Raw genomic sequence first — 8,455 nt, forward strand, 5'->3', positions numbered from 1 at the left:
CACAACAGTATTAAATGTAAGACTTGTTTTATTAGATCCAATCAGCTACAATTCAAGAATTTAAAAATGTAATTCAAAGATAATTTTTAATTGATGAGGGGTTTAAGAACATAGGTTTTTCAAGATCACATCAAATTTATATATGAATTTAATGCAACCAATCACATGACAATTTTACATCATACAGGTTTTGATATCATATGAAAGCTCTCAAGACCTTTCAATTTGTTAAAAACAAGGTGTAAAATAAAACCAGTTTTGTAAGGGCTTGAAATTATACCAAAACCTGTATTTTATATTTCACCATGTGATGAGTTTTCCCAGATCATATCACAAATGAACAGAAACAATGTATATAATCAATATTTTATATAGGCCTACTTATTCAGAATCTGAACACACATCAATTGCAGATTTTTCCTTTTGTCGTCCCATACCCCCGCATCTATCGGGAGCAGACCGGAGATAGCTCCCCATGTATTTTTTTATTTCAGCCCCTGACGCTGAAGGTTTGGACTGCTGTACAGCACCTAATGAATATGAAGCCACAATTAGCACTCATTTTAAGATATTAAAATACAGCATACATTTTTCAGCAAGCATCACTTGTACATAGAAATCCACAAAGTAATTACAACTTTTTTAAATAAGCATGGATAACCATCTAGTGGCTCAGTGATCCTCCTCTCCATTATTTTCAAGTGAGCAGCAACAGCAGGAAAACAGTTGCATTCATCTTTCAGATGAAAAATTAAACTAATAAGTGCTACCCATCTTAAAGGGACAGTTCACCTAAAAATGAAAATTCTGTCAGTATTTACTCTCCCTCATGTTGTTCCAACCCCGTAAGACCTTCGTTCATCTTCAGAACACGAATTAAGATATTTTTGATTAAATCTGAGAGCTGGATCACTCCTCCATAAGCTTTTAAGGGATTGAAACTTGTTCCCTGAAAAGTTATTAAAGACATTGTTAAAATAGTCCAAGTGACTACAGTGGCTCAATCTTAAGTTTATCAAGCGACAAGAATACTTTTTGTGTGCAAATACAAACAAAAATAACGACTTTATTTCAACTATTAATTTCCTTCTCTCCTTTGGCCTCTAGTCAGTTCACTAGTGTGATAGCGTAGAGCTCCGTCACACGTAGGCACACTATTGGTCGACGCTGATCATGTGTGTGACGCGTGTGACGTACAACAGCAGAAGCTTTCTCAGTGTGTTCCGGACAGTCGGCTGAAATTGGTCCTCGTCGGCTTTGTTTCGGCCGATTCGACATGTTGAATCGGCGTCGGGCCGTCGGTGAAAGAGGGAACTCTGATTGGCTGTTCAGCTTAGTGAACGAGAATAATAGCAAAACTGCGAGCAAAGAAGTCAAAACGCTACAGATAGAAAGCTGTTCTTATGTTACATCATCTTACCTAAGTGTTCCTTGGCAAATATTTTAATATTCACATGAGCGGAGTGATCTGATAAATGCAACAAAACATGGCCTGATTGGTATCATTTACCTTTTCATCACATTTTTTACACAGTCCTCAAGGTTTGCACCCCCAATCCTGACTAACCGAGACACCTGAAAAGATTTTGAAAAATGTAATTTTTTCACCATCAGAAACACAGAAAAAAAACAGTATTAGTATTGGCCTGGCATAGTTATACTGACCATCACATTCCTATTTTCTTCATTGGCCAGTTGCCCTTCCAGATTTTTCAGCTCACGCCTGCCGTTCATCTTCTTAAGGTGGAACTGAGACTCTGGGGGCTCACTGTTTTGGCCCACCTCTTACAGCTTTGCCCAAATATCAGACAGAAGATAGAGGACCCACCTTTGTAATTCTGAAAGTCAAATTGGAATGAAAAACATTTGTCCCATTTGCCAAAAGTACCACTTTTAGTAAGAATATTAGGTGGTATACTTACTTGCATTATCCAATGGGAATAGCTCTCTCTGTGCTGGTTCCCCCAACCTGGTCTTTGGGAGCACTCATAAGGAGAGCGAGAGTGCTGATGTGGAGCGCTGTCACGTGGGCGTGAAGAGCTGTGGCGTGGAGTGTGGATTGTTGAGAGATTCAAATTAGGGCATTTTTATTAGCCTATGAACAAAAATTGTAAAACTAACATTACTCGCGACATTACAAAATGGTAGACATTTCAAAAAACAATAGTTACATGCTTAATGGATCAAACTCTACCTCAAAAACCTTCACAGTAACTTCACATTAACTGGCGAGAAATTTCAATTCACCAAAAATAACAAAAGACTCATTGCAACGTATATATTTAATGGAAACACAATATTCTAAGTTTTAAAAGTTACCCAATATAACTTATATTTTATTTCATTTTCTTCAGCATTATTGCTCAGAGATTGTTAACCTACCTATTAAAGAATGGCTTAATTGACACCTCAGTTCAAAAAGCAGGCATTCCAGGGTTCTCAGGATGCTTAGAACACATCAATGTTATCTGGCAACGAATTCAATCAGCTAAAAAGGAGAGGAAGGAGCTCCATGTGACATTCCTGGATTTGGCTAATGCATATGGTTCAGTGCAACATGAGCTTCTTTGGGCAGCATTTGATTTTGACAGGGTACCAATGTCGATAACAAATTTAGTGAAAGCCTATTTTGGAGATTTGCAATTTAGTTTCTCAACTCCAGAATGCAGCACTACATGGCAATGCTTAGAGGTTGGAATAATGGCAGGATGCACCATTTCTCAACTGGCTTTTACCATGGCAATGGTAGTAATCATTAGGGCATCAAAATGAGAGTAGGAGGCGAGCGCTTGGCTTCTGGGATGCGACTACCACGAATCAGAGCATATATGGATGACATGACAACCATGACTACAACGGTAGCCTGCACTAATCGGTTATTGGGTAAGTTAACCGATAACATTGAATGTGCACGGATGCAATCTAAGCCCTCTAAATCAAGGAGCATCTCGATAATTAAAGGCATGGTAGTAGATAAAACATTCTTCATTAATGGCGAGGCAATACCAACAGTTTCTGAGAAGCCAGTGAAGAGTCTTGGGAGATGGTACGATGGGGATCTAAAGGACACAGTTTGAGTGGGAGAAGTTAGACGACAAGCAGTGGAAGGGTTGAAGAGCATAAACAGCTGCACTCTACCAGGCAAACTAAAACTCTGGTGCTTTCAGTTTGGTCTACTGCCGAGGTTGTTGTGGTCACTGACTGTCTACGATTTCTTTGACAACAGTAGATAAGCTGGAAGCGTTAATAAGTTCATATATCATGAAATGGTTGGGAGCTGCCTCAGCAGAGTGGGACTTTATAGTAAAGGAATATTGCAGCTGCCAGTCTCTGCTTTAACCGTGGAGTTTAAGTGCGCCAAGGTCAGACTGGAAATGACCTTAGTAGAGTCACGCGACAAATGTGTATGGGAGGCAGGACCTGTGTTAAAAACTGGTAGAAAGTGGTCAGCAAAGAACTCTGTAGAAGAGGCGGCCCTTTAAATTGGTGATATCGTGGGACAGGTACAGCATCGAAGAGGGGGTTTTGGGCTCAGCTTTGCTCCTCCTAAATGGCACAAGGCAGCCCCAGCTCAAAGGAGGAAGCTGGTAGTCAACGAGGTGCGAAAGCAGGAGGAGAGGATGAGGTGTATAAAGGCCATTTCCCAGGCCAAGCAGGGAGAGTGGATGAGATGGGAGAGTGTGGAACAACGCAAGATGGGCTGGCAAGACCTTTGGTCAATGGAAGAGAGTAGGATCAGTTTCCTTATTAGGTCAACATATGATGTTCTCCCACATTACCTAAACCTCTGGGTAGGAGAGGATCCCTATTGTCCTTTGTGTTCATCACCTGCCACATTAAGTCACATTTTGACAGGATGTAAGGTGGCTCTTAGCCAGGGTCGGTTTACTTGGCGCCATGACCAAGTACTGCGATGTTTGGCTTCAGAATTGGAAGATAAGCGTAACATGACCAATAAGTTGCCACCTGTTCTAGCAAAACATTACACACAGAAGACAATATTCCTCCGCCCAGGCGAGCAACCACCAAGAAAAGTTGTTAAAACCAATTTTCATCCAGGACAACTGGAAGCTGATAGGGACTGGAAAATGCTGGCTGATCTTGATAAGCGGCTTATTTTTCCACCTGAGATTACCACCACTAACCTCCGACCAGATATTGTTTTATGGTCTGGATCATCACGCATTGTTCAACTGATAGAGTTAACAGTGCCATGGGAGTATGCTGTAGATGAGGCATATGAGAGGAAGAAACTGCGGTATGCTCAGCTGGCCATTGAAGCAGAACAGCGAGGATGGAGAGTCGGGGTTCATCCAGTGGAAGTGGGTTGTCGAGGATTTGTGGCACACTCTACAACCCGGTTCCTCAGAGACGTCTGATTCAGTGGCCAAGAGTTGCGTCGCACAGTAAAGAACTTATTTGAAGCAGCAGAGAGGAGCAGCAACTGGCTGTGGTTGAGACGGAAAGATTCTGTCTGGCTGTGTACAGGCCGCCACTCTACGGTTTCGAAGAATTCTTGAAAACTCGTATAGTTTGCATTGTAATTTTATGTTCCTGTGTATTTTGCGTGAATGAGGATTGGTGTCTGGACAGGTAGTATGCCATACGGGACCGTTGCCACTGAACCTGCTTTAATGACGACAGTGGGGCTCGACAGCTTTAGTCAAACGGGTTGGCGCGTATGGTCGGGTTGCGGGGAGATTGTGGTTAGGTCACATGTGAGTTATGAGGAAGAAGCAACCTCAGCAGCAGGAGGGAGGTAAAGGTCAGTAAGCTGGGCTGAGTTGAGTGGGGGACAGAGGGGGATACTCTGGGACGCCAGAGTCACTGTCGAGCCCTCTTGAGGTGTCGTGGGCTAGTCGACGAAACACTGAGGACGGAAGGTGGCCACTTGATGACCCTAGAGATGTTCCCTACTCAGCTCAATCCAGAGGGTTGTTATGGGGGGACCGCACTGTGGTTGCAGCCGTTGTGTGTGCTGACGCGCAAATACACTGCAGCTATTAACACCAGACAGAAGGTGATTCACATCACTATATGGAAAGAAGCGTAAACGGATGAAGAAGCATAGGTTACTGTAAAGCTACGTCTTACAGTTTTTTACAATTGCTAACACACAATTTTGCAAACTATGCTGTTTTTTTCAAAATACTTTTCACACAATCCACAAAACCACACACCCAAACTGCAAAATACCTCATATCTCCTGCAAAATGAAGCACTGCAACCAAAACTACATATAGCATTATCAAAATCAAACTTTTGCACGAAATGGTACACACTTCATTTATATTACCAGATTTTTGTCTAACCAACTACACACTGTTGGGCATAATGAAAAGCACTCTCATCTTTAGTATGCTTTGCCATAATACTAAAATAGTTCAAATTGTAGAAAATTCTTCAGATTGTTCACATGACAGAAATATTTGGAGATACACACACATGCTGTTGAAACATTTATTTATTTTATTTTTCACCAAACAAGTCTGTGCAACATATGCACAGCAGATATATTTACATTGGCCTGAACAAAAATATGCTCACAAAAAACAGTAAACTGAAAAACAAAATTGCAGAAAAAATAAATATATATAAAAAAGAGGCAAGAAAAATAATTAGGCAGCATCTTGCCGCACAGCTGGGTAAGGCCACATCACAGGCCACATCACAGGCAATATCTTCCCTTGCCAGACATCGAGGGAAGAAGCGCCTTGAGTGCCTTATCCATCCCTGAATCACACCCACATCAATCTTCTCATGCCTCTTCCATAGCCTGCACAAGAGGCATGCGCACAAAGGGCTGCCGGTCGTATACCTTCCACCGCCATGCTGAAAATAACTCTTCTAGGGGCTCCTACTCTTCCTCTTCTTCCTTTTCCTCTTTCTCTTCCTCCTCCTCCTTCTCATCCTCCTCCTCTTTATCTTCCTCTTCCTCCTCCTCTTTCTCCTCCTATTTCTCTTCCCCCTCCTCCTCCTCCTATTTCTCTTCCTGCGCCTCTTTCTCTTCCTCCTCCTCTTCCTCGTCTTCCATTGTTGTTGTAAAAAAAAAGGTGCTCACCTGTGGTCTTTTCATAGTACTTACATCCTGATTGAAGTGTTAACCATTAACCATTGAGGTGTTTGGCCAGCTGGCACATGTATTAACCAATTAGCTCATGTAGTGTCATTTTAAATGGCAGTGTTTTGAAATGGCAAACATGTGACTGTATGTCAGATAGTTGTGTCTTATGCAGAGAACCGTGTTCAGTGCATTTAAAAAGTGCCATTTTGAATTGCAAAATGTGTGTAAAGCAGAAAATGTGTTTAGACTTGTGGAGACTTGAGAAGAGGTTTTGCTCCCTGTGTGTCAGTTTGAATAATTGAGCTGTGCATGTCAGTTTAGTGTGTTAGCCATAGCTGTCAACCCTCCCGTTTTTTCCGGGTTTCTCGCGTATTTTAGCTCTTTTCCCGCTGTCTTCCCGTTTTAGTATTTTCCCGTAAAATATCCCGTATTTTTACGCTCTGATTGTGTGAGACGTACAAGCTCGGGCAGATTCGGCTTGAAGTTGTTCATCCTCGGATGCGGCGCCGCAATCGCTGTTACAAAAAAAGCCGTGCACACAGCAAAGCGAAATGTGGTCTTGCGCACCCAACTGGTCATTTTTGCCGCGCGCACCTTCGCGCTCATGCGGACGCGTCAAGTATAAACCATGGTATAAACAAAGCTTAACCCTAACTCCGTGTCAGCGTGCGCTCTGATCTGTAAAGGGGCACAGACCTCTACCAAATCATCTCCTGCAGCAGCCTCCGAACTTCCGAAGCACCACTAACTCCGCCTCCGTTTCCCTCGTAAGCTGATATTAGTATTTAAACATTCTCTATGATAAAAAATGTAACAAATATTTTAATAACACGATTTTGGCGGTTATAGAGTTCTAATGACGGTGTTCAACTATAACCGTCGGTCTCACGGTTACGGTCACACCCCTAACACACACACACACACACACACACACACACACACACACACACACACACACACACACACACACTGTCTCTCTCTACCTCTCTCTCTCTCTCTCACACACACCCACTGTCTCTTTCTCTCTCTCATACACACACACACACACTGTCTCTTTCTCTCTCTCACATATGTAGGCCTATATGTAGTTATAAACTCTTTAGATTGTTAATGATTAGTGCTTTTTTTTTTAAAGTTTGTGGGTAAGAATCGTGTAAAAAAATCCCTTATTTTGGGGATGGATTCCGGGAAATCTCCCTTATTTTCAATGTTCAATGTTGACAGCTATGGTGTTAGCAATTGGAAAAAAACTGTAGTTGGAGCTTATTTTGGCGAAAGCTGAGTACAAATCAGCATGAAGTTTTAACATCTACTCTCGTGTAATGGAAATCATGAGATGTTTATTACTCACCTGATAAAAAGCACCAACCTTCTCGAGCTGCTTCGACTTCAGACATGATGATGTGCGTTCCAACGGTCATCAACATAAATCCTCCAAATATTTTTTTATTTTATTTTTTATGTGCATACATGTATAACATTATGTCATACTAGATTTGCATCAAATTACACAAAAAAATAATAATTAATTATTTGTAGTCCATTCACTAACTTCAGCTGCTGAGAAACCCGAGAATGTGAAAAAGCTAATGGTGCCATCTACAGGTGGTATTAGGAATAGAGAATATGAATGGGTATTGTAGGCCCAACAGTTTTCATAATTAAAAATAAATAAATAAAATAATTTGTGAAAAATAAATATGATTTGTTTAAGAGCCCTAGCATTGCATCTATCAGTTGAAAACAAGAAAATCTAAATAATGTTTAATTATGTAGCCTGTTCACTATGAAGTCCACTTCATGCAGAAATCCAACAACATATGATTCAAAAGATGTGCCAAATGGATGCATTTTAAGGCCCCAGCAAAAATAAAAAAAGCTATAATTTACATTGATATCAATGTAATGTCAATATGACATCAACTGAACACCTATAACACTACATTGATTTGACGTCAACTCAATGTCAAACATGTTGGCCTATACTTATATTATCAATTTGTTGATGTATAATCTGACTTTGAAATTATGCTTTGCAGCATCTTGATCAAATCTTGTCTAATATTTGACGTCAAATTGACATCAAGGTGCCCGCTGCAGCATATAAATGTTAATTTGCAGTTTGTTGCTTATACAGACATTTTATTTCAACATATTTCAGTCTATTTTTAATCATCTTAGTAGGCTATAGCAATATAGTTTGGATGTTCATGTAAAAATAACACGTTTACTAATGTAGGTGCAAGAGTGAATGAACGGCACAGACACACGCTGTATAACTAGAGTAAACAACGCGTGCACGTCTGTGCCGTTCATTCATCATTTAGCCTACACACAGACTGGATTCATATTTAAACAGTCTTTTTGCAGTTTACAGACACTATTTAATAT

The 8,455-nt window shown here is 40.8% G+C and overlaps 1 long non-coding RNA gene across 2 annotated transcripts; it reads right to left on the reverse strand.

The window, feature by feature from the left end:
- Positions 1 to 1,348: 1,348 nt before the first annotated feature.
- Positions 1,349 to 2,053, reverse strand: LOC143723163 (uncharacterized). Of its 2 annotated transcripts, none has more exons than XR_013197055.1 (3): positions 1,923 to 2,053; positions 1,666 to 1,838; positions 1,349 to 1,575 (listed from the first exon to the last, which is right to left on the reverse strand). It is a non-coding gene; the product is annotated as an uncharacterized LOC143723163 (long non-coding RNA). The 2 variants fall into 2 exon arrangements; XR_013197056.1 differs by having other exon boundaries at positions 1,919 to 2,053.
- Positions 2,054 to 8,455: the final 6,402 nt, after the last annotated feature.

Source organism: Siphateles boraxobius, unplaced genomic scaffold (assembly GCF_051911475.1).
Source record: "Siphateles boraxobius isolate OS27281-9 unplaced genomic scaffold, OSU_SipBor_1 7, whole genome shotgun sequence".
Lineage (NCBI taxonomy): Eukaryota > Metazoa > Chordata > Actinopteri > Cypriniformes > Leuciscidae > Siphateles > Siphateles boraxobius.